Raw genomic sequence first — 7,518 nt, forward strand, 5'->3', positions numbered from 1 at the left:
CTACAGAACCCACCAGGGTTGCCTTCCGGGCTCTGAGGTCCCCCATGTCGCAGTCCGGTTTTGCATCAGGTGCACTATTGGCCTTCTTGTGCTTTCTGCTTTTTTGGGCAGCACTCCTCAGCGGGTCCATGCCCTCCCTCAGCATTCGTCTTTCCCTTCTCTGCACAGTGAAGGCCCTCACCTGCCAGGCTCGCATTCCTTTGCACTTTTCTGAATGACCAAGAAATCACTACAAAGTGTTCTCTGCTCTTCTTGCCCTTATCCTTGAGGCCAAGCAGATGCTCCACACCTTGTAAGACTTCAAGCAAAGCATGGCAGGGAAGAAGAGGAAATACAGATATTTATTGCCTTTTACAGCAACAGCGCTAAAATATTTTTTCCCCCTGTTTCGTAATATCATTTTTCCTCTTTCCAGTCCTTGATTACTTTGGAATTATAGGTAGGTGGGATTAGGGTTTTTTTGAGCAGGTAGGGGTTTTTTTTGCTTATGCGTACAAATGTCACTCTAATGAAGCTTGCTTCAATCCCAGAATTATGTGGTAGGATGAGTGGGAAGTAGTGTTTTAAATTTGAGGATATTGGGATGACAAAATAAAGTCCTGTAGCTGCTGTTCCGACCTAGCATTTATTAATGCTGCCAGTCCTCCTAGGGCCATGGGCTTGGCCTCCCTGTGAGTACAGGTACCTTTCAAAAAATCTATTCCATGGTATAGATAAGATCATGAAACATATTGTGCTTTATTATGAATGTATCATTCCATAGTGTGAAAAGGCTTACACAAGAATGATTTCTTATCTCAGCTTGCTGCAGTACCACTTTGTTGGCATTTTTTTCATTTGTTTATTTACATCACAGTTTAATGTGCAAGAGCACATACTGCTTACTGCCTGGGTCTGATTTTTGGCACAACGTGGGTGCAATTCAGCTGATAAAATGTGAATGTCTGCAGGGGAGATGCAGACATCAGAATTGGTCATAGCATCCAAAGATTGGTCATGCTGATTCAGCCCAAGGGTTGGTTTCACTCAGTAGCCAATGGAGGTGGTAGGCAGGGGCTTAGCGATGAGTAAGGAAATGCGGGACAAGTTGAATAAATCGCCCAACTTTCTTTCCCAGCTCCTAATTATTTTCAGCTCAGTATGATGAGCTTTACCTATTTAGTAACTCTTAATAGATCTAACTTTCAAGTACTTTCCTGTCTCATCTTGCAGTGAGTTGTGCTTTTACCGTATTCCTTGCTGATCTTGATCCACCTAGGCACCCTGCACAGTCAGGGCAGGAGAACAGTTACTTTGAGGTAGCAATTTTTATGAAAGGTGTCTAAAATAGACCACGAAATCTTCCCTAAGAAGTGGCTGTTTCTCTGCATTCATTGGAAAGGTGCCTACAGCAACTAATTCAAGTACAGAAATGTGCTCTGTACATGCCTGAAGGTGGATGGAGTGAATCTCCCTTGAAGTCTCTGCTCATCAAGTTACCCTTGGCTGAAGAAGGAGCCTGGTGTTCTCTGCAGCTTACCTCCTCACCACGATCCCAGCCAGCCTGGGATTTGCCTGTTGGCACTGTCAGTATCCGCTGCGACTTCCCCTTCCCCAGCACCCCACGGGGTGGCTGAGTGGCTGCAGCAATGCCAGAAAACACATGGCTGCTCTTTCGTCTGTTATGAATTCCCCTGAGCTCTTTGCCTTTGGGGGCACTCAGGAGAGAGCTGGGGGCGACATCCTGCCACGTAGTATAACGACTAAAAGCAGGAAGGGGTTATGTGCCCATAATGAGCTGTAGAGGGGTAGGTATCAAGCCTGGGAGAGGAGGAAGTGAGCAGAGCAAGGAGACAGGATAAGTCTTACTCTACTTTAGTCGTTTAGACTCCTCTATAGACAGGGAAAGAAAAGCAGCCCTCTGTAAACATGTCTGAGAGTGTATTTATTCCATTGGGAGAGGCATGGGTGAAGCAGGACAAGTAGCGCTCTGTAGATGCCTAGTGTCCCTCTCTCTCCTCACTCACACTGCAGGAAAGTTAGACAACCTGCTAAGAAAATAAAAGGTAGCATTTACACGGCTAACGATAAAGGGAATAATTTCTACCAAAAACTTTGGAAGTCTTCAATCTTTCACTTGTGAGAGATATGCCCTTTACATGTGCTTCTCTATCATGTATCATCTTTTTTGAGATAAGATACAGGAGATATGTACACACAGATTTAGATTTCACAACAAACTATTTCAAAACGCATCATGCTTGAATCATTAATGAAACACAATGTGTTTTGCCAAACCAACTTTAAAAAACCTGAAGCTCTTTTTATCCAGATTTTGCTCTTTTGTACTGATATCCAGTCCCGTGACAGGGGAGTTGGAACTAGATGATCTTTAAGGTCGCTTCCAACCCAAACCATTCTATGGTTCTATGATTTTATGCTAATTTGAAGTAAATTCACTGATATCTGCATTGCACAAGTATTTGTAATGGATTCACACTAAAAATTGAAGCTCAGAATATTATTTTAGAGCACTTTTAGGGGGCTGATCTGACTAAATACAGAAGCCTACAATGCAAATGTGATAATGTTAACTAGATCCAAGCTATGGAGGGCAGTGAGGGCAAATCTGGTTGGCAACTAGTGAGGAGTCAGATAGTGTTCATTGACTCGGAGCTGCTTTATAAATACTGAAACATATTTAGAAGAGGACATGTGGCCATGAAGACAAGGCAAACACGAGGAAGCAAGTAGAGATCAATCTTGATGCTGCTATAGCTTATCTGTAGAAATAAGTCGGAGATGTCAACACAGTGTGGAAAGATTCAAAGAGAGACTAATGAGATCTTAAACCAAATTCGTCGGTTTTGCCAAATGCAGATCTTAGGAGTGGGTTAATGAAAAGGACACATCCATCAGATTGCTGCTGACATGCATGTGCTGCACCACCTTCAGGTAAAATAAAAAACTGGTAAGCAAGAAAGCTGCTTACCATAAAACCAGGCAGAAATCACAAGAAAAACATACTGAAAGATGAGGGAAAAAGCTTCAAAAGCTGCTGACCACAGAAATTACAAGATTCTCTACAAAGGCTATGGCCGAATACCACTTTAACCCTCTTAGCTGATCAAAGAGAAATTGCAGATGGCTTGCAGAGACCGCAACAATTCCTTAAACCCAGCATGCTTCTGCTCTGCTAGAGTTAAAAACAACTTCTCAACTCCCCATTCCAAAGCAGGGAGCAAAGATTTCTGCAACTGCTGAGCAGCTGCCACAGGGCAAAGCAGAGTCCCTGCTCACACTCTACCACTATACATAAATACAGCCCCACCAACTAGTGAGAAAACTGGAGTTCACCATAATCACCTAATAAAGCTATGGTACCTGAGGGGGTTCAAGAATACAGATGCATAGTGCCTTTTGCAAATAAAAGGTAAGAACATTCCTGCAGTGACACTGAGGTATATTGATTTTCTCCACTGCTGAGAAAGAACTGTGTCAAAATTACATAAATGGATTTGTTGGTGAGGGCATTGAAAAGGCTCCTGCAGAAACAGTCTGGCTTTCAGCCTTGTCCCACTTGAAAGAGAGCAAAGGTTTCTACCTGGCCTTTGCGGAGCTAACCAAAGACTCCAGCACTGTCAGCCACGAGCAGCCCAGAGGCATCTGCATACATTTGGATGTCCAAATAAGTTTGTAAGCATATTTTTCTTCTTTCATGATGGTGTGAGGTAATGCAAAGGTTCTCAATGATGACAAGATGTCAGAACATGTCACTGTCAAAAACAGCCCCGAGCAAGGCTGTGTCCTAGCCCAACTCGTGTTTACTGTCTTTTGTGCCACAGTGCTTCTTGCTGCATCCGAAAGCAGCAGCGAAGGGAGCTGCTTTCATTATTTTATAGGTGTCAGAATTGCTAAACTGGAGAAATGCCAGGCTAAATTGAAAGTCAGAGAGGTTCTCCCAGGCAATCTGCCCTTTGCTGCTGACAGTGTGCTGGGTGTGCAGAATGTTACTGATGGCTTTCATTGCAATGCCATGGCACAGCCTTGTCACAGGCATAAAGCAAATAATGCTGTCTTCTTCCAGATAGAAGCGTGCTGAGCCAGTGGTGTGCCTTGGCAATACAATGTTTTAAGTCTTGCAGGTGAAATTCTGCTATCTTGGCAGCAAGCTCCTCAAACACCATGATTGATAACAGTTGTGCAAAGGAAGGACAGGGCCATGCAACTTCTGAAAGATTAAAGCTTTGTATGAAATGAAGGAGGCTCCTGACTTCAAACACAAGTAAAAGAGAGCCGTGTCCCTGTCATCATCACCCTCCCGTACAGTAGGACTCTCAGACGACACACAACAATTGCTCCAAGTCTCAACCCAGTCTATGTGCACTTCTTTCATGCTCTTGCAGCTAAAAAGAAGAAAAGTCAGAACAAAGTCCTGAACGCTGAGATTTGACCCACTGTCAAATATTAACCACCGCCAAAGACTTTTGCAGGCTTAGCTGCACTGGTGTGAGTACTGGTGCGTGTATCGGGCAGAGCGTTGCACTTAGTTGTGTTCTGGGGTAGAAAGCAAAGTACAGTCCTACACAGCCTTACAAGCAGGTATCCAGCACTGATTTTCAATTGCAGCGTTAGTTTCACAACACTGGACGCTCATGTCTGCCTGTTGCGGTGGGGATGATGTACTGATGCCATCACAGCCTTTCAGAGAAGTGGAACAACCCAGTGACACAGAAAAGGACTAAGAGGGAAATGCCTAATTAAGCATTACTCCTGTACTAGCCCTGTTTATTTATGCATTGAAAATATCAGGGAAATTTCTTAAAATGAAACCACAAATGCTGTATTTTCAGGGTTCAGTATCTCGGTAAAAAGATACAAAGCGACATTTAGAACTTCAACAGCTTCCAAAAGACTTTAACACAAAGAAAGGGAGAACATAGTCTTGATCATAAACACAGTAACAAACAAGAAAAAACCATTATACACACTATGCTATGAAGTTTTGTGTTAAAACAAAATACAAGTGTGGTTAAGAGTTTTCGTATATAATGTTTATTTAAGAAATGAAGTCTTCTTAAAGTGTTTTTGCACCATGAAGCATAAAGAAAGCAAGAGGAAATGGAAGCACAGAATGAATACAGAAGTGCACATTTCTTCATCAACTATGATTCCTACACCTGGTTTCTCACTTCCCAGACTGCCCTGCCCATACGCCTTAGCCTATTTTCAGACTTGCATTGGTGTAAAGCCAATATAACACCACCAAGAGTAATTTAATCTTTTCTCACATCTCCAAGCTCTTGTAGTGGTGTTACCGGAGTCACTTCAAATACAAGAATGCAGATGTTGGATATGGAGTAGCCTCCAAACTACTTCTCCTGCTAGAGATACTTCCCATGCTAAAGGAAACGACTGCTAGTTGCAAGGCTGCTTTCAGGTTCGTAAACACTTTGCTCTGCACACTGATAATAAAATGAATGGTGTGGATGTCTGCATGTGTTTTTTTATCTATATATACAACCTCCCTATCACAGCTTCTGGCTTCTCTCTGCATCTGTGATTCCCTTGTTTGTAAGGGAGAGAACTGAGTTTAGCCTCTGTCTCAGGAAGAGCAGACTGCATTCCTCCAGATCTCCTTCCACTAGGAGTACACTTAGCACTTTTATGTGCAAGTGCCGCTAGATTGCCAACCCAGTGCCATGTATGTCCCCTGGGGTGCTGGTCTTAGGTAGGTTTTGGGTGCTGGGAGGGAAGGGTTTGGGCAGAGGGTTCATTGCTGCGTGCCACAAGCCTCCTTCCATCCCTCACCTGCCCCGGGGATCCCCTGCACTTAGTCCCATCGGCATCAATGGCTGAACCAGGGCAAAACCAAACATTCGAGCCCCTCTGTCCCAGTTTAGGTTTTCCTTATTGAAGCACCCTGCTTCGGTTACAAAACAGCACTCACAGAACTGCACATTATCACAGAAATCTTCCCCAAAATACGTCCTCTGGAATTCATTAGATTGCAAGCACTTTCACTATTTACTCTCACTTTTTGCAGAGAGTAAAAACTTTCTCAGAGCTTTTAATGTGTGAGCTTTTACAGTTGCAAGGAAATAGTTCAGAATTATATAATTAGAGAGAGGAATTTTACCCTTAGAAATTTAATTAGAGGGGAAATTTACCACTTACTGGTTCATTTTAAAAAAGACCACAAATAAAGGTCCTTATAATGAAAAGTAGTAAGATTTTTTTCAAAAAGAAATGCTCTGTTTTCTTCTGCAGACCTGTCCTCCAAGAATCAGGCGTATTTGCAAGATGACTAACTTCTTCAGTGCACTTTCCGTTCACTCAGTGATGAGCATTTAGATGGATTAAGAAAGACATTTTCCTCTGTTGAATAGCACAACTGCTGTTTGTATCACAAGTGTGAGGTGAATGTTAGATAAATAATACATTTAAATTATAAAAGAAAACCAATAATGTTCTATTTCTTCATAGTATTTGAAAACATTTTCTAATATCGCCATGGCACATATCTTACTTACTAATCAACTTTTATTTCTGCATAATTTTACTAAAAACATTTCTAAAAATTAACTGGCTAAAGTAAATATTGATTAAATTACTACCTTTGAAAAACATCTGTAATTCACTTTTTAAAGTACTCTCCTACGGAACCAGATGGTATTTGGCTTACTTTATACTTAACAGAGGAAAATTAATATTTCTAGAGTATGTCTGATCTGGTTTCTGGTTTCCATCTTCAGACGAGTGAAACTGTATTCTACAACCATCTCCCAGAAGATGATGTGACAAACTCAAGAGCCAGATGTCTGCACAGTAGATATCTACATTTGGATAAAGGAGGAAAAAGTTTTCTTGTTTGATCTGAGCATTGTCATGCTGCAAGAGTCATAGAATCTTTCAAACTATCTCACTCTGGCTGGTATCTACATTTGCATAGGGTTTTTATGCTTCTCTGCACCTATCAAGGAAACAAAAGCCTGGTCTTGAGAAAGATGATGGCAAAATGAGTAACTGCATCTTTCCCCAGCTATTTAGCCTTGCTTCGGAAAAGTTCTCACTGCCTCTCACCGTGCAAAACCAGCCTCACGAGGAGAGGATACACTGGTGTGAAGGTTCTGTAGCCTGTTCTTCTCTTGGAGAAGATATATATTTCAAGCAGGAATAAAATCACCACTTTAAGTTGCCATTTCTCAGAAGCAGGTACATTATTGACAGGATTTGGGCTGCAACAGTAAGAGGTGGGTTGATTCTTTTAAAGGTTTGGTTATAAAGAGTTTTTTTGAAATATCAAGGCTTTTCTCCAAGAGCTTTTCAGTTTTAGATGCAATTCACCATATCTTTGACATGACTATTATATTGATACTAAAAGAGGTATCAGACTCATGAGGCTTTTGATATTTCAGGAGTCCCTTTTATATTAGGCCTGGGTGATCTGTTGACGACAAAGAAAACCCATAGTATGCAGCCTTGTATTTTCCTGTTTCTTATGTAATTATTTAAAAGCAAGGGCCCAAGTCGTGATCT

This window comes from Tauraco erythrolophus, chromosome 7 (genome assembly GCF_009769465.1).
Source record: "Tauraco erythrolophus isolate bTauEry1 chromosome 7, bTauEry1.pri, whole genome shotgun sequence".
Classification (NCBI taxonomy): domain Eukaryota; kingdom Metazoa; phylum Chordata; class Aves; order Musophagiformes; family Musophagidae; genus Tauraco; species Tauraco erythrolophus.